The following is a 19,055-nucleotide window of genomic DNA, read 5'->3' on the forward strand; positions in this document are numbered from 1 at the left end:
CCTGCAGATTTCTCTCCTTGCAAGGATTACCACATAGAATACGAAGTTAGATATAGGTGCATTCACATGATAGTCATTCGATAGACAGAAGAAAATCAAGCTGGTACTTACTTCCGTCGGTCTCTCCAACACAGCTTCCAGAAATTCACATACCTCCATCCAGTAAGGTTGAATTCTTGGACATGCCATGAACATATGAATATCATCTGTTTCTGGATACTTGTACCTGGGGCAACTATATACGATCCCTGTCACCTTAGATAACTTTTTTGGAGACCAATCAACTCTATGGGCGGTGTACAGGTGATTCCTCCTAAGTGTGGCTGGTTTTACTATAGCCTGCAACATAACGAAAGAGTCAGACCACATTTTATATACATCGGGTTCACTTTTTCAATATTCTTCACCCCACAATCTTTTAACTTCAGACTCCCCTTCATCCTCAGCATCCAATAAGGCCCTATACCAGAACGAAACTTCCTTTTTTCATGTGCCCGACCTGGTAACTAGATCCACTTTCCAATTTACCTCCTCCTTATGCCGATTCTGCATCGCCCACCAAGAGGATATCTGATAAAACTTAAACCTCGTCAGTGTTCCACCGGTTAACCTGCTGAGCGCCTCCCAACTTATAAGCTTAGAATCCTCTTGCGTTCACCCCAGCACCTTATACCTCCCATTTTAAGAGGCTGACTAAGTTGATCTTGTAAGCATTCCGGGGTGCCGGGGAAATCCCAAACTGGGGCCTGTGCTGCATAGTATGGAATTTTCATCCTTCGTCTTATGTACATCCAATTCCTTAAGGCAGCTCCCAAAATCTTTAGCCTGACTTTTTTATAGAAATTCGGATCTCCATACTTATATAGAAAATATTCCTGCCCTTGCACCACATCTTTTAACATGGCCTCAAACAGTAAACCTAATGATGAGGAATCAGTTTTATTAGCCAGCATCCTAAAATCTTTAAACTGAAAAGCATAACAGTATGTGAGTAGGTCTGGTAATGCTAACCCACCCACTGTAAGCCCTCTCCTTAACTTTTTCCAGGCTATTCTAGGACTTTTGGTAGCCCAGATGAAGGTACCTATTTTGCCTTGTAGCTTAGCTATATCTTCTATCCTGAATAACAACGGGATTGAATTATATAGAAAGGTGATTTTTGGCAAGATTATCATTTTTACAAGATTTACCCTCCCGTAGATGTTCAAAGGGAGATTTGCCCATCGTGTGAGTATGCTAGCAACCTCTTTAGAAACCCTCCTCCAATTAACTTTAGGAATATCCTCTAATTTCTGCACTAGCTGAACCCCTAAGTACCTCATTTGACTCTTTACCCCTGACTTCCCCTTACTTGATTCCATTCCATTATCTCAGTTTTTTTCTTTATTGATTTTGTATCCTGAGACTTCGCCAAACCTCTTTGCCTTGTCGATTAGTGTGGGGATTGCCTCTGCTGGGTTAGTTGTATAAAGAAGCAAGTTATCTGCATAAAGTGCAAGTTTAAGTTTTAACTCTTCCATTTTAAAGGGGTGAATAATAGGATCCATCCTGAGCCAACTGACAAATGGCTCAATATAATGATTGAATAAAAGTGGTGACAGAGGGCACCCCTGTCTAGTGCCTCTTGATATATTAAACCAATCTGTCAGGGCCCCATTTACCAACACCTTCACTTTAGGGCTCAGATACAAACTCTTCATCACCTGAACAAAATTGTTAGGAAAACCAAAACTTTTTAGTGTCTCCCACAGATATGCCCAGTTAACCTGGCCAAAATCTTTTGCAGCATCTATTGCTACTATCGTCAGAGGAGCCTTCCTTACTTCGGCCATGTCTATGGCCCCCATTACCTGAAAGGTGAGCTCATTCAATTGCCTCCCTGGTATAAAACCTCTCTGATCCGGGTGAACTACCGCCTTTACAACCTTTGCCATCATTGCTGCCAATATACCTGCAAAGACCTTATAATCGGAATTTAATAGAGATATTGGTCTATAGGACTCTATCTTCTGTGGGTCTTTGTTAGGTTTTAATATTAGGGTCACCGTAGCTTCTGCCCATGAACCTGGTGTATTTTCTCCCCCAATATAGATTTTATTAAAAAACATTTTTATATTGGCACTACCTTATCCAGGATACCTACATATAACTCAATTTGGAGCCCATCTGGGCCTGCGGCTTTTCCCCTAACCATTTTTTTGCATTGTGCTCTGACTTCTTCTTCAGTAATACTGGCTTGCAAGAATACCCTATATTCTTCTGTCAACTGAGGGAGCGTTGTTAACTTTAACATAAAACACACTTGACTGTCCAAACTCCTCTAGAAGTTTTGCCAGAGGACTCATATAAATGTTGAACAAGGTGGGACTGAGTCCGGATCCATGAGGGACTCCGTATGGGGCATTGAATGTGTCCGAATAGAAGCCCGCTTCCATGCATTGGAAGGTTCTTTCACTTAAAAAGGAAGAAAGCCATCGGATGGCCTTATCCCCAATCCCGATCTCTCGTAGTCTATGTATCAAGATGCTGTGGTCAACAGTATCAAAAGTTGCACTTAGATCAAGAAGAAGGATGGCGGCGGTACCCCCTTGGTCCTTCATCATTTTAAGTTCCTCGGTAACTAGGAGGAGAGCAGATTCCGTGCTATTTTCAGGACGGAAACACATCTGGGATTGGTGCAGAATATTATTCTCCTCTAGGAATTGTCAGATTATGGCATTAATATTTATCTCAATGACATTGCCTAGAATAGGGAGTAATGAGATTGGTTGATGACTGGTTCAAAACTATAATTTATTTTTTCATCAAATTATTGTGTTTATGTATTGTTTGTAACGTGTTTTGCAGTGGATTATGATTTAAATTTGAATGTATGTTTATTGTGAAAAAAAAGTGTCTTTCCCTTGCTCTGACACAAAAGATGAAAAGTAAGTGGTCTATATAAAAATATAGAATGTTGATTAAATAAATACTATACATTGGTCTGAGTCTGTTCAAGTAAAAAACAGCTTTTAAAGTGATAGCTAGATAAAATGTTTTTCTAACTTTTAGAAAGGTGGCATTTTCTTTTCTCTACCATTTGTGTCTTCTGCCAGTGCCTTGGGTCACATGACAGAATGGCTCTGCTGTTGAGGTTTGTGACTTACTGATAGTAACACAAAGGTTGCTTATGTGTGGATAGGATGGGCTATCCTGGTAGGATGACTGGGAAGGGCCTGTACTCCACTTACATTTCAAAGGGTACTGCCTCCTACACACACCAAGGAACCTGAAACCAAGCATGCCCTGCCTTGTGTTACCCCAGATAGCTTGGAGTCATGAAAGGGGGAAAGAGAAGAAATTTCCAGAAACAGATGTGGGGGTGGGAATCTCCCCACACAGAGACTTGCACCAGGTATAACTACTGGACCTCGACAGCCATTCTTCAGAACACTCCTGTACCTGTGGAAGTTACTGAAGAAGCACTGCCCTGCTACCAGATGACTGTCCTGCTGCTTGAAGGATTGCCGAGAAGGAAAATTAGACCTGCTTGCTTCATCCTAGGCAAACCATAGTGACTCCAAGGGTCAGTTGACTGACCTCCTGTGTGAGCTACAGGGACACAACAAGCTTCAGAGGCTTCACTGCAACTGCCCAGCTGAACCGCTGCAACTGGAGCTGCCTGAGTCTTGCTGCCCTCTGCTGGAGTGAGTCATAATCCCCAAGCAGTTCCTACCCAGGTTCCTCCCCAGAATCTGGACCATTGGCAGGCATCAGAGTGTAGTCCTAATGAAAAAAGTGGAAGTCCTGAAGTTTGGACTCCTCGCGACTGCGAATAGGCCCGTTCGCTCCAAGACTCTGCCGCCAGCAACGACTGCCAACATAAAGTTCGGGTGAGACTTGCTCTTTGCGCTGCCAGTGACTGCCAGCAATGCAAAACCTGTACTTCGCTCTACATTAACTATAGTCTAAGATGACCACCAACGTGAAGCTACAGCACACCCGCGACGCCTAACCTGCTCTTCTTGCTACAGGGACGACCGTCCATGATGCCCGATCTGCTCTTCTCGCTACATCGAACACTTCATCCTCCTCCTAGTAGCAACCTCCACTGCAAACTGAACGTTTTACACTGGACTTAGAACGTAACTTTTCAGCATTACTAACCTGGTCACTGTATCCTTCACCTTCTCCATCACGGTCAACCTGAACTTATGTATGACTTTCTCCCAGTCTAGCGTGACCAGATGACAACGAATGGCGCTTTGTGCTTTTAAGTGCTATTTTCACTAAAACCTTTACAATTGTATATCTCTGGTTCTAGTGATTGAATTTTGTTTAAAAATGTATTCAAATATACTCTATTTTAAAATTGGCAAGGGATTTTTCATGTGTTGTGTTTTCACTTAATTGCTGCTGTGTGCTGCATGAATACTTTACACATTGCCTCTAAGTTAAGGATCATGTTTGTTGCCTGAGTAGGACTTCCACTCCCCCAACCAATAACCCAACTTCTTACAGGGCCTCATGAACACATGCCAGAAATAGTGCAGGATCAACCAACATCATCACAGGAGCAATAACCATCATTAAAAGAAGTTTTGTTGGCAGTAATGAACTCCAGAGCAGCTTTGAAATATATGATCATCTTTGTTAACCTTGATGTCAACCACCAGCAGGCAGATTTCCACAAAATCGCACCCAGAGATTGGCAATTCTCTAGAAGTATCAACAGGTTGGACTGCTGTAGGGACACTAAAGGCAGAAAGACGCTCCAGCTGACCAGTTTTGAGTATGCCTAGAGAGAAACCTGGCTGGAGACCTGTAGCCTTGAAGCCTGTCCTGAGAACCTGAAAGCTGTAGTAGAGGTCAGACCTGACTTTCCCAACATGAAGAAACTGTGGTGACTTAGTAGTTCCTTTTTCGACCTCTTGAGAATAAGATGCTGCGATTAAGCTAGGGAGGAGGCTCCCTCAATGAGCTAATATTCTGTTTCAGACACACCCCTATTGAAGTGTGGGAACCTTCCAGTCTCCCATTACCCTGTGCTCAACCTAATTTTCCCTCCTGATGTGTGCACAAGGTGAATGAAAAGCTGTGGGAATAATAACCTGGGTTTCATCCTGGGTGAGGCATTATCCATGAAACAAGTGGCCAAGGTGTCGTCCACCTGTTTTGCTGTGCTTAAGTGGCTAAAAAAGATCTTATGGCTGATCCCTTTTTCAGCTCAGAGGTCGTTGATACAAGCCCTTGTCATCTCTTGCCTAGACTATGTCAATGTCTTATACTTGGGAGCCGATAAAGCCACTATCCACAGACTGCAACTTGTGCAAAATGCTGCTGCTAGGCTCCTCTATCGCCTTCCGAAGTATTCCTCGGTCTCCAGCATTCTCCGTGAACTACACTGGTTCACAGTTTTTAACTGTATTAAGTTCAAAGTCCTCTGCTATATGTTTAGAATTAAAACTGAATCCTCTCCTAAATACCTCCATGACTTAGTCCATCTTTATCATCCTTTCCGACCCCTGAGCTCCACTTCACAGACTCGGTTCACGGTAGCAAAAATTCGACTGGCGCACGGTAAGGTTCGGTCCTCTTCCTGCTTAGGGCCAATTCTATGGAACTCCCTGCCTGTTGCCCTGAAAGATTCAGCTTCTCTCCTAGCTTTTTGTAAGGGTCTAAAAACCTGGTTGTTTTAATTCTGCTACTGCTCTTTCTGTATTTTCCCTTACTCTTGCCATGCGCCGGTAAACCCTTTGGGGTAGCTGCGCGCACTACAAGTTTCACAATAATAATAATGAGTTTGGTTCCTGAGACCTCTTATTCGGGATTTCAACTCCAAAAAGGATGTTCCAGTTGTTTCATCCCTGCTAAGTGGTCACTGTTTACACCATTTCAGCCTTCCTTCTCCAGAGGCAGCTGCATTGTCCTACAGGAGGCGATCATTCACACTTTATCTGGGATGCTACTCACAGTCACTGGAGTGGAAGCAACCACGCCAATTTGTTTTAATTCCAGTTTGCTCTCTGTTGGTAAGGTAAGGTAATTTTTATTATGCATGATTAATTAAAACTGTTGCATATACATAACACATTGTAGTTAAAATGATTTATACAAAGTTAACATAAAATTTAAATCCTTATTTAGTCTATATTGTCAAATTAGTGGGTCTTTGAGGTTAGAACCAAGGGAGTGCGTCTCTGGATTCAGTTTTTCTTAATTTCACCCAGTGGTGTTGTTTTGGCAATGAGAGAATCCTTAACAAATGTGTATAATAAAGTGTCTTGTGCTGTATGCGACAGTACAAAATAGGCTTTTAAAAGCATAGGTCCAAGTTTCCCCCATGACAGACTTGCACCCACAGTCCTTGTTCTTTTGGCTCGAGGTTTGCTGTTCAGCCTTTTTGTTGTAATTAATGTTGTTGTGTCTTGTGGAAAATTTCCGATGTGCAAAACTAGCATGGTTCTGTTGCAGTCTTTGTCTGTACTATATTGAGGAATTTTGTGAATCAGCAGATCAGTTGTGTGGAAGCGGATTAAAAGCAAGCCACTACCGCCTGTCTGCAGAAGTGAATCCCGTTTTGATTAAAGAGGCTCTTCCGGACCTTATTACCAGTTTAGCAATAGGCAAGCCTAATTTAACATTGCTGGGGACCTCAATGTCCAATTTGAAGATGTACATAACTCTCTTTCCTTAGGCATAATGCAGGACCTTGGCTCACTACAGCTGACACAAAAAGTGGTTGGCTCTACTCACGAGAAAGGGCATCTTATTGACCCAGTATTTATTAATGACCCTAATCTTAAGGTTTCTTATCCTTTACCAGTGCTGTGATCGGACCATTACTTGATTCCAATGTTTTTGTATGGTTCTACCCCCACCCCTAGTTTCTTGCTGGAGACGCGGAAGGACCGTAGGTGGTCTAAAATTAAAAAAGAAGCATAGAAATGTATTCTTGACTCCTCCAGACCCGAACTGGGAAGCCATCCCTCTTCGGCAAATGATAAGTATGGTGTTTGGGTCAAACAGTCCTTTGATCAGGTGATTCCAATGAAAACTGTTAAAATAAACCATAAGGGTAAATCTTCCCCCTGGTTTACCCTTCATTTATTGATCCTAAATAAATAATAATGTAAAAGACTAGAAAGAAAATGGAGGAAGTCAAATGATGAGCAGAAGAATTATCGCCTGGCTATCAGAAACCATCAGTTAGAAATCAAATATGCTGAAGTCTCTTATTCTGATTTGAATCTAAGATTGATAGGACATCTAATTCCCCTCGGGAACTATTTCAAATTGTTAAATCATTGACTGTATTGAAATTGGATAGCCTACTTTTTGAACCCATGACTTGGGGGAGGTTTATTTCAGGCGAATACCGAGTACAAGGAGAGTAAAGGATGCAGACAGCCACGGTCTGTGCAGTTGGATTCTGGGTCAGAGTCGACCTAATAAAGGCAGTAACAGCTCAAAGGAGGCGTTTTAAATGTTTGCGCCGCAGAGCAGTCTCGAAATCAGAGTGGCCTATTGCAGTGGGCTGCTGTATATCAGGGACAGCAAGCCAGTAACCTGCGAGCCGCGTCCGCGGTCTCTAGTGACAAGGAATGGGGTCGAGGCCAATCTGTGAACAACCTCTGTTACAGCATGTCTTGCCTGTTGGGATCGGGGATATGCTGTCCCTGATATACAGCAGCCCAAGTCACTCTGACCTGGATCTAGGCAAAATGTATACAGGCATACCATTGTTAATGTCCTGATGATGATCCTATATCTTTTGTAAGGATCAAAACGCCGTTGACTTGTTGTACGCCAAATACACCTCTTTATTTAATACTTATTATGTGTAATGGTGTCTCCACTATAATTTGTTTGTCCTACCAAAATGTGTCTCATACAAACAATTTACTCTGCCTGAGCCTTTTTGTTTCATGTTGTACGTCCTTCTCACTAAGTTGGATACAGGCTTGTGTCCCACTTTCTTTGTTTCTTGCTGAATTTTGTGTATATTTAAGCAACTATATATTAAAAACACCTGTCCAGCTGGACAGCTGTAAAATATAGTACTGATTGGGTCTATATTTTTTGTTTGCTCTCATTAATCCTTGTCTAGGGACCACTGTCTTTAGAAATAATTGTTTACTCAAGGTCCCTGACCAACTTTATTTGAGTTCCCTTGTTCTTCATAACACGTGACTTGGTAAGGTGCCTTTTTGTGGCTTATGTTAACTTGACTGCAGGTAGACCTCAATGCCATCTCTTTCAAAATGGCTGTCTGACCGTGCATGTTCACCATTCGTTATTTCGGCTTCACACAGTCAAGCAAAGTCACGTTTATTTATTTACAAATTATGCTTTGGAAAAAGTGTTTCTAACATGGTCTCAGTAATGCTTTAACTGTTCAAGCTCTCTTGCATTCATTCACAATAGTTCACTGTTGTTTTGTAATCAGTTTGTTCTGCCATCACTGGATAATTTCTGCCCTTCTTGCAGAATTGGTATTCAAGTAGTGGGTTAGATCTTAGATGGTTAGGCAATATGAGGTTTCATAATTCTGTGCTCTGATTTGTCGAAATTATATTCTTTTTGCTCACATCATGAAGAATCTGCATTTTGTATGTATTCCTATGAGACGATTTCCTATAAAAAACCCTCAAATTTGGGCTGAGCAAGAACCTTCTCCGATGCTGCTAGGGATGCTGCCCAATTTAGTACTGATTTTGCTGCTCATTTGTATCACGAACCCCTCATGGGTTCTCTGTGTAGTGGGCCTAGCGCGCAGGGCTCGTGTGGCTTTACTGCTTTACCCCTGTGGCGCTTCTATGACCTGCTATGATACGCTGCCTGATATTCCCCCAGCACCCTCATAACTGATTTTCCCCCTGTGCCCTCATGAACGATGCTTCTCCAGTACCGTAATGTCCATTACACCTGAACTCATGCAAGCGTTCCCCACATCCTGTGAACCAATTGATTAACTATTGTTGCTGCTCCTAGGCCTTGGTATAGTTTTCCATTAAGTCCCTGCAAGCTTCCTCCAGAATCCTGTGAGGCAATGGCAAGCCGTGCTCTCGCTGTTAGTGGCGTCTTCGTGTTGTTTTCCACTATGCAAGTTCGAGTGAAAACAATACATTTGTTTCCTGTTATTTGGTTCCAATCAACACATTGCACCTGCTCATACTGTAAGGTCATAGAGAGTGTACTATGTTTATGTTAATGTTTGGTGCTTGTATAGCGCTCGAATGCCGAAAAGTATGATTGTAAAAAGAGGCCTATGCGGCTGTAAAAAGCCGGGTTTTCAAGCTCTTCCTGAAAAGCTGGAGGTTGGATTGAAGTCTCATAGACAGAGGCAGCTTATTCCAGAGTTTGGCCACACAGTGTGTTATTGCTCGGCCTCCCCATCTTGCTCGTCTTATCTTTGTAATTTCAATGAGACCTTGACTGGCCGATGTAAGGGTGCGTGAAGGAATATAGGGTACAAAAAGTTTTTGAAGGTCATCAGTACTGCCCCCATAAATTGCCTTATGTACAAGTGTTAAAGATTTGAACTCTATACGCTGTTTGATGATCAGTCAGTGAAGGGATGTACATCCGGCTGAGGTTGGCTGTCCTCTATGTAAGCCCAATAGAAGTCTGGCTGCAGCGTTTTGTAAGGACTGCAATTTTTGCAATTGGATTTTATCAATTCCCAAGAACAAAGCATTGGAGTAATCCAATTTTGATAGAAAAAGCGCCACCATCACTGTTTTTGTAGCTCCTGGGGGATAAAAGGAAAGATCTTCCTCAAAATTTTTAGTAGAAAGAAACATGAGGAAATGAGGCTTTTCACCTGTGCACCAAAATTCAGCTTGTTATCAAAAATGATCCCCAGATTTCTGACCTTCTCCACTGGGCATGGACACTCTCCGGCCTCAGTCGGCCACCAAGACCGGTTCCACAGGGGCTGACCTGGCCCAAACTCCATCACCTCTGTCTTATCTGTATTTATTTTCAGATAACTCTGACACATCCAGGACATAATCTCTGTGAGACAGGCATGGAATCTAGCTGCTGTGGTCTCTGGCTGATTGGTGATGGAAATGACAAGTTGAGAGTCATCAGCGCACGAGACCAGAGCAAAGCCATGTCTCCTAACGAGATTAGCTGGCGGGGTGACGTACAGATTAAACAGGGTTGGAGATAGGGCAGACCCATGTGGAACTCCACAGGGAAGATGAAAACTGTATGACTTCATGCCGTCCCAAAACAGCTTCTGCTCCCTTGCCTCCAAAAAGGAGGATAGTAGGGACAAGGCAGTCCCCTCGTCCCCTATATCTCTCAGCCGCTGCACCAAAACGGTATGGTTTACGGTGTCAAAAGTGGCTGATAGGTCAAGGAGCACGAGGACCGCCTTCCCACCACCATCCACTACCCTGGGGATCTCTTCAGCCGCCATAATTAAAGCAGACTCAGTAGAGTGGCGTGGGTGAAAACCGTGTTGAGAGGTGTCCAACAGGTTGTTTACGTAGAGATAGTCTGTTAGCACCCTGTTTAGTTGTTTCCCTAAAACTTTGGCAGCAATTGGGAGACCAGCAATAGGGCGATAGTTCTTGGGATCGCTGGGGTCTAAGCTTGGTTTATTTAAAAGAGGTGTAATAGATGCCATTTTCCAAGTTGTGGGATAGCAACCAGAGGCTAAGACTTGATTTAGAATAGGAGTAAGATTTTCGCAGATCGTATGTGCTGCTTGATGCATGATGAACGGGGTACAGGGGTCAGTAGGTGCCCCGGATTTTAAGGAAAGTTGAAGTTTATGGACCTCCCCATTGTTCATTGGCTGAAAATTGGTCAGCTTACATTGGGGGCAAGTTACGGACACTGTCATATCCTGAGGTCTCGGAGTGCTTGGAAAATTATTATAAATTCCTTGCACCTTCTCTTGAAAGTGACCCACGAGTTTATTACATAGATTTTGGTCTGGCTTAAAAGCGCTATCTTGCTGGGGTTTAGCCAGCAAATTAACGGATTTGAACAATTCTCTTTTGGAATTGCCCGCCTCCTTTATTTTTACTGTAAAAAACTGTTTTTTTGCGGCCATTATTGCCTCCTTGTATAGCAGAATAGTGTGATTGTAAGTAACTTTCTTTTGGTTATCATAGTCTTGCCGCCAGAGACGCTCCGCTCTTCTAAAGTTGATCTTTAAACTGTTAAGTTCTGGAGTGTACCATGGTAATGATGTCTTAACTCTTTTCACTGTCACTAATTTCTTCGGTGCGACCTTGTCAGCTGCTGACAATAGCCAGTCGTTAAACTGCAAAACTGCCTCATTGTTATCGGAGTCTAAAATGGTAGGGAGAAGGTCAAGTGCTGACTCAAAGTCGCCGTCCTTGATTTTGTCCCATCGCCCTATTGATATTTTAGAAGCATTGGCTTGTGCTCTATGGTGTGTCTGGGAAATTTTAAGATTAAAATATATAGCCTTGTGATCTGTCCATGGCAGAGCTAATGAATTGGAAAAAGTGATGTCAGGATTACTAGTAAAAATCCCATTAAGCGTGTGACCTGCTTGGTGGGTGGGTCCGGCTACCAGTTGTTTGAGGTTGAACGCCTCAAGATTGTCTAACAACCTAATGGTATCTATATTATTGTTGGATTCTAAATAGTAGTTGAAGTCTCCTAGAATAGTGAGGGAATGAGAGTCAGTGTATGATTCTAAGAGTGTCAGAAGGGCTTGGGAGAAGACCCCTCTAGTGCCTGGTGGGCGATATATCAACATCCCCTTAAAAATCTGAAGGCTGTTTAGTTTTAAACGAAAATGCAGTGCTTCTGCCGGGAGGGCAGAGATCGTCTCCAACTGTATTTTAAAATGATCGCAATAAATAATCGCTATTCCCCCTGCTTTGCCAGTCACTCTGTCTTGAGAGAAGCACGCATAGCCCTCTGGAACAGCAGTGTTCCAGTCGGGCACGGAGGTGCTATCTGTCCAGGTTTCAGTTAAAAAAACCAGGTCTGGCGAAGAGAGTTGGATAAGATCTTCCAACTCGTATTTGTGTTTATCTACAGAGCGGGCATTGACCAGCTAACATCTAGCATATTCAGTTGCTGTTGCCTTACTGATTTTCTGCTCCGCATCCCTCTCTCTAGTTCCGATTTCCCTACTGCTATCATTGACAGGTTCCTTTAACCCCCCCCCCCACCCTTTCCCTAGTTTGTGTAAAGGCATGTGACCCGGCACAGTATTTGTGGAAAGTCTAAAAGTGCAGTTTATACACCGAGCCTCAGTTACGGCGTGATGTTGTGGAAACATGTTGTGGGAAACACATGTATTGACTCTCAAATCGAGCAAAAATTGCCTACCATATGTACCTGGTCCGATTTGGTCAAGGGTTCTGGTGCTGGTCGCGCTCCGGGTGCCGACGTGCGCAGACGGGCTTGCCTATTACGTGCCGGCGGCGAGCCCGTTGTGCGCGCCCGCTGCGCGGTTGCTCCAGCGTGTGTGATATAGTGATGGTAGGCAGGAAGACTAGAGCGTCAACCCCAGTGCAGTGCGGTCCCGACCAACTTCCGGGTACCGCAGGGGCCGAATGCTAGGTTAATGGCGTGTATTAAAAAGCTCAGGTAAGATTAAAATGAGTCCGAAATGTCCAAATATACAATAGACCACAGTTAAACCATATTAAGCCTAGTGCAAGTGGCGCGAAATAGTTAAAAGCAATGTCATTTAGAAAAGTTACACTGGTGCAGTAGTTCCAATAGCAGGGATATTTTTGCAAACATTCAAGGATTCCCACATCAAGCTCTGAAAAAGAGTAGCCAAGACTAGTGCCCTGCCACCCACATGCTGCGCGGTCGCTCCAGCGTGTGTGATATAGTTGTGGTAGGCAGCAAGACTAGAGCGTCAACCCCAGTGCAGTGCGGTCCCAACCAACTTCCGGGTACCGCAGGGGCCGAACGCTTAGTTAATGGCGTGTATTAAAAAGCTCAGGTAAGATTAAAATTCTGCCGCAATGTCCAAATATACAATAGACCACAGTTAAAACATATTAAGCCTAGTGCACGTAGCGCGAAATAGTTAAAAGCAATGTCAGTTAGAAAAGTTACACTGGTGCAGTAGTTCCAATAGCAGGGATATTTGTGCAAACACTCAAGGATTCCCACGTCAAGCTCTGAAAAAGAGTAGCCGAGACTAATGCCCTGCCACCCACACGCTGCACGGTCGCTCCAGCGTGTGTGATATAGTGGTGGTAGGCAGGAAGACTAGAGCGTCAACTCCAGTGCACTGCGGTCCCGACCAACTTCCGTGTACCGCAGGGGCCAAACGCTAAGTTAATGGCGTGTATTAAAAAGCTCAGGTAAGATTAAAATTCTGCCGCAATGTTCAAATATACAATAGACCACAGTTAAAGCATATTAAGCCTAGTGCAACTAGCGCAAAATAGTTAAAAGCAATGTCAGTTAGAAAAGTTACACTGGTGCAGTAGTTCCAATAGCAGCGATATTTGTGCAAACACTCAAGGATTCCCACGTCAAGCTCTGAAAAAGAGTAGCCGAGACTAATGCCCTGCCACCTAACATGTGTTTTTCAAAGGTTCGAGAACCTCCTAGACGGCCATGTGCCCCATGTGCTGCACATGATCCAGCTACATCCATTCAGCCTTCGAGAGGATATATAAACCCACATCCCAATCATAGCTTGGCTATGCTCCCTGCAGAACAAGCTTTCACCCTTCCCACTCACTGGAAGAATCCTGCCAGTATCAAGAAGCGCCCCAGTCTCCTTAAAGTCGATTCGAACCAGTGGTTCACGTGGCACCAGCTCCCTTGTCGTCTTTCTTCTCGCTCCCTCCTCCACAGCTAATCCAAAGCCCCCATGTGTGAAGGCTTCAAGATCTTCTTTGAACTTCAGACATGTTGAAAAACTAGGCATAGTACTTGATATCAGGTTAGTGTGCACTAAACCTCCCACAGTTGTAATCAGGACCGTTTTATCCCCATCTTCAGACTATTACGTTTTCCTCCATTTCCTTTCCGTGAATTACTCCAGCCCTTCTTGTTCAAAAACAATACATTTGTTTCCTGTTATTTGGTGCCGATCAACAAGTTGCAACTGCTCATTCTGTAAGGTGATAAAGAGTGTACTAACATGTGTTTTCCCCAAGGTTCGAGAATCTGTATTTCAAGTTATTCATAGGAATGCCTCCTTCCAATCTGTGATTTTGGTTATTCTGCTCTCATACCGAGCTTCTGATGAAACCTGTAAGTTAGTGTCACTGAATTTAATGCATATTCACTGTAAGTAGAAACGTGTACTGATGGTAACTGTTATTTCCAGAGCATTGCATCATCGCAAAAACAGAGATTCTGGACCCGGGCACACCTACTTCACTAACGTAGAAGGTCTCAGAAGTGACAGATCCTGTTACGCAGTGTCGCACAGCCGTAGAGCAAATCCAACAAAGCAAGTCTCTCTTTTCTTATTTTATCCCAATCCCTCTTTTCCCCTAGGGCCCCATTTTGTTTAAGGAGTTCCCGTTCCTTGAACGGGCTAGGCCCTGAGAGGGATAGGAGGTCCAGCATCAGTTCCAGTGTAAACTCTCCGGTTGGGATCAGGTGAGTGCAGGACAATTTGGGAGATAGAATATTTTGATTTTACTTACTATTCGGTATTGGCCTATTGCTGAGAGCCCTCATTGCAACGACTTTATGCGTCTTCACCTTACAATTTCTGTATTGTACCTTTTGAATTTTGTAAGACATCTCTCTAAAGTTTATAATTCCTCCCCATTACTCACTTATTGAGTTTGTCGCTTTCTTATTGTATTAATTGATATTTTGTATGGTGCCTTGTCTTCGGACACATTGCCTCATGAAATTGAGGTTTAACACTATACCTTACCCTTCCACATATTACAGTATGGTTAAGGAGTCTTTTTGGGCTGTAAGAATTTAGGGGTTCCCCACGGCCACAAATGTTTGGTAGCCGAAGATGGTTGAGAAATAGAGGCACCACCTATCTGATTTAGGGATTTCATTTTGCCCAGTCCCTAGTTTGATTATAGTCACAGTGGATTTTCCTCTGTGGGTTTTACTTGTGGATTTTTTTCTGGATTCTTGACACTGCATTGCTATTCCCGAGCAAAAGGATTGTAAGTATTAATAGAGCAGAATGATTCATGAGACTGAGTGTTCTAGTATGCTAATTGTTAGACCTGGCACCGTTGGCGTGGGTCTCCCTTCCATTTTTTGTTGTTGCCTCCTGTATTTTTGCTATGTGTTTTGCTGGTCTAGATGCTTTTGGCACTTTACCACTGCTATTCAGTGCCAAAGTGCAAGTGCTCCCTATTGTAAATTGATGTAATGGATTAGTAACTCCATGATTGGCTATTTGATTTACTTGTCAGACCCTAGTACAGTGCACTGTGAGAAGTTGGCCTGATATATGCTGTCCAGTAGTTATAGTGGGCACCTTGTATCAGTCCAAACAACCCCTTATTGGTTATAGGTTAAAGACAACCTTTATTGAAAGCTATCCTAGTGGTAGCTATGGAGAGCAGCCTTCAGGCTAAGTCTTGAAGGAATGTAAAGCAGCTTGTTTTACTAGTCTATAATCTCTTGAGTCACTAAATGAAAGATATCCACACCAGGTATATATATAAAATATATGTATTTATTTCTAAACACACCCTCCTAGTCACTTTATGAGACTAGAGGTCAAAACACATAAGTTACACTTCAATAATCACAGTAAAATTGCACAAATACACGTCAGGCCCCAGGGGCGAGCCAAACCATGTACTAAAATAGTGGTATAAGAACCACAACTTAACTAGACACAAGGCCTAGAACCTGTAGAATCGCTGGGACCCCAAATAACCACCCAAGGTAGTGACACAGGGGACCCACGGGGGCCGTATGCAGTGTGTGAACACAGCCGCAAGCTCCCTTTAGCTTCTATGGGGAAAGTCGCGGTTAGATTTTTAAAGATTAGGGACATTTAGAATTGAGTCAGGACCAAACCCTTTTGGACTTAGGAAGTTCTAGGGCTAGCATCCACGGGAGCACCGGAGTACTCGTGTTACCTCAGCCAGGGAAGCAGGGTGCATAGGTGTCTTTTGGTGTCGGGTTGCGTCATCGATTTCAATGAGAGGTGGCGAAGAACTGCTGCTGCCGTCAATATGCGAAGTGTCCGAAGAGATCCAAGCCTGGATCGAAGATGAGAAGAATCTGAAAGCAGAGGGGACAGAGTCTGGGTCACTTGCAAGGCGATGAGCAGATGCCCACCGATGTCGGTGATTTCAGATGAAGGAGGTGAAGCTTGACTCTTCAGCCACGAGGACCAGGAGGCGTCGAGGATGACCAGGAGCTGGATTCGAGCTTTCCCACGAAGGATGTCGAGTGCTGCAGCATCGGTGCCCGGATTGGATGCAACAAGCCTTAGCAACAGCAACACACGCAGAAACGAGAAAGATGCTTCGGTGCAGACCAGCAAGGTCTGTGGGACTCACCACTTGGATGGGAGTCAGGGCACGTCTGGAGCAACCAGGAAAGCCCAAGGAAATGCAAAGTTACCCCCTCAGGGACCCACCAGTCAACGGACCAGGGATCGCGAAGGGACCTTGAGATGAAACACAAAATGGTGGCCCACGGGTCCCTCAGAAAGACCAGGCTGACAATCTTCGTGGATTCAGTGCTCGAGGTGGGGGCTACAAGTCAGCCCAAGCATGACTTCAAGAGACTTCGAGAAGTCAATGCACTTGCAGAAATGCAGGTGACCAGGAGTTCCGGTTCCACGCTACTCACGAGGGCTGCAGATCTCAGGTTTTCTGGGGACTCGGGTCGGGCTCTGAGATGTCTGGAAATCCTCTTCCTGGGCTGCAAATACTTTGGAGTCCGGCGGGAGCTTTGATGATGCAGACCGGCAAATTGCTTCGTTGGTGCCTGCCAAGCAGGGGAGTCACTCCTTGTCCCCAAGGGAGATTTCTTCAGTCCTCTGGTCTTGAGCAGCGTGTCGAAGGTCCAGGATTCAGCTTCAGAGTTTCGTCCAGGTAATCCAAAGTCCTAAGGACAGGGGTCCCATACTTATACTAAGGTAGGGGGTTGGACATACTCTGGGGACCCACCTATGGGAGGTTTTGGAAAGAGGGGTAGCTACACCCATTTCCTTTGTCCAGTTTTGCGCCAGAGCAGGGGCTGGAAGCCCCGGAACCGGTTTGAGCTGGACTATGCACAGGGACACCAAATGCGCCCCCAGTGCAGGACTTCAAAGCACTCAGAGAGTGCTCCCACCCAGCCCCAATACACATAATCCTGTCTGGGAGGTGGTTACACCTCCCTGTGACAGGAAACCTATTGTCCAGGCCTCCCCTGCCGGAGTTTCGGTCAGCAGCAGGAGGCCAGACCCGTGTCTGTGGCTGCAGCATCTATTTTGTGATGCCAGGGCTCTATTAAGCTTCTACCGGGTATACCAGTGCTGTCATGTCTCTCCCTCTAGAAGGGTGGGATCATACTCCCACACCAGCTACTGGTGTGGGGGTATGATTCCAAGGTGTTTGTTAGCATTTACCGTTTGGTTATAATGCACTTAAGAGTATATGGTCAGGCTGCACTACCAGCAGCATCAGAGAAGGTTCTCCGAACGCTGCAGAGGGGCTCTGCTCATGCATGGGCACCCTCTCACATAGGAAACAAGCACTCTGCCTTCTGGATTGATAAGGCCTGCCATATGAGTGACTTATAGGTTTATATGTGGGTATATGGTGAGATATAGTGAACCTATAGCTCAGTAAGGGGTGCATGCACCACCTTACCCAGACTGCAGTAGCAGACCTGGGGTGTCCTTTTGGGTGGCTTTCCAGGGGTGGTATAATACATGCTTCAGCCCCTGGTAGGCCTCTGAGGTACCTATGCCCTGGGTACATAGTATACCATATACTAGGGGCATACAAGGGCACCTCAGTTCCAACCTGAACTGTACCTAAAGTACACAGAATCATTTTAGAGAGGAAGCAGCTAGGCTGGGGCCCTGATTAGCAGGGTCCCAGCCAGACTAAATGTCAAAAAACAGTGAAACACCTGCAAAAAGTGGGGGTTAACATGTGAAGCAAATCGTACTCTCGTACATGCACCATGTGTGCCCAGGGCCTGTAAATCAAATGCTGCTGGTGGGCTTGCAGCCCTGATTGTGCCACCCACAGAAGCAGCTTGTAAAATGTGGCTCAGGCCCACCATTGCAGAGCCTGTGTGCAGTCTGGGGCTGCCATGTCGACTTGGCAAGTGAACCCACTTGCCAGTCCCTAAACCATCAATTTTCTACATATTAGTCACCCTTAAGGTAGGCCCAAGGTACCCCCATGGGCAGGGTGCATTGTATGTAAAAGGTAGGACGTGCCCTGATATGTGTGGCATGTCCTGATAGTGAATTACAGCCTATTTTGTTTTTCACTATTGGGCAGTTTGATTATAACATCTTATAATCCTAACTGACCCATGAAACATGGTAGAAAAACGAATTTAGCATGCCTGAACTCAGAATGATAAACGACATCTTTTAGTGAAGTTGGTTTTAACATTCTGTGTTTGAAAATACCACTTTTAGAAAGTAGGTATTTTCTTGCCTAACCATCCAGCCTGCCTCTGCTAGGTTGTGTATTCCATGTCTGGTTTGTGAGTGACAGGGGCTGGGGTGGCTCCAGGAGACAAGGTGAGTCAGCACTAGGCTGAATAGACCTATCTGCATTGGGAGTGGTGGGAGGAGTAGCACCTGGGCCTGAATAGGGCTGTGCATGCCTTCCACAATGCTGGCTCCACCTCCTGGGTCGCGTCTGATGACCCTGGCCCACACTGACAAAGGAAGAAGTTTTGCACTGGCAGAATGCACCCAGAACTGGTTTGGACTAGGTACAGACACTCTCTGCTTTCAGAGACAAATGATTTGGGTGTATAAAAAGGGGGACCCAGACCCCAGAACTGAAGATCACTTCTGGGAATCAAGACAACCCTTTGCCAAGGAGAAGAACCAAGGAAGCTGAAGGAGGAGACTGCCGCTGTGCTGTGCTGTTGGGGTTGGCCTGCAGTGGTTACTTTATTGCCAAGGAAAGGAC

The sequence above is a fragment of the Triturus cristatus genome, chromosome 8 (genome assembly GCF_964204655.1).
Source record: "Triturus cristatus chromosome 8, aTriCri1.1, whole genome shotgun sequence".
Taxonomy (NCBI): Eukaryota; Metazoa; Chordata; class Amphibia; order Caudata; family Salamandridae; genus Triturus; species Triturus cristatus.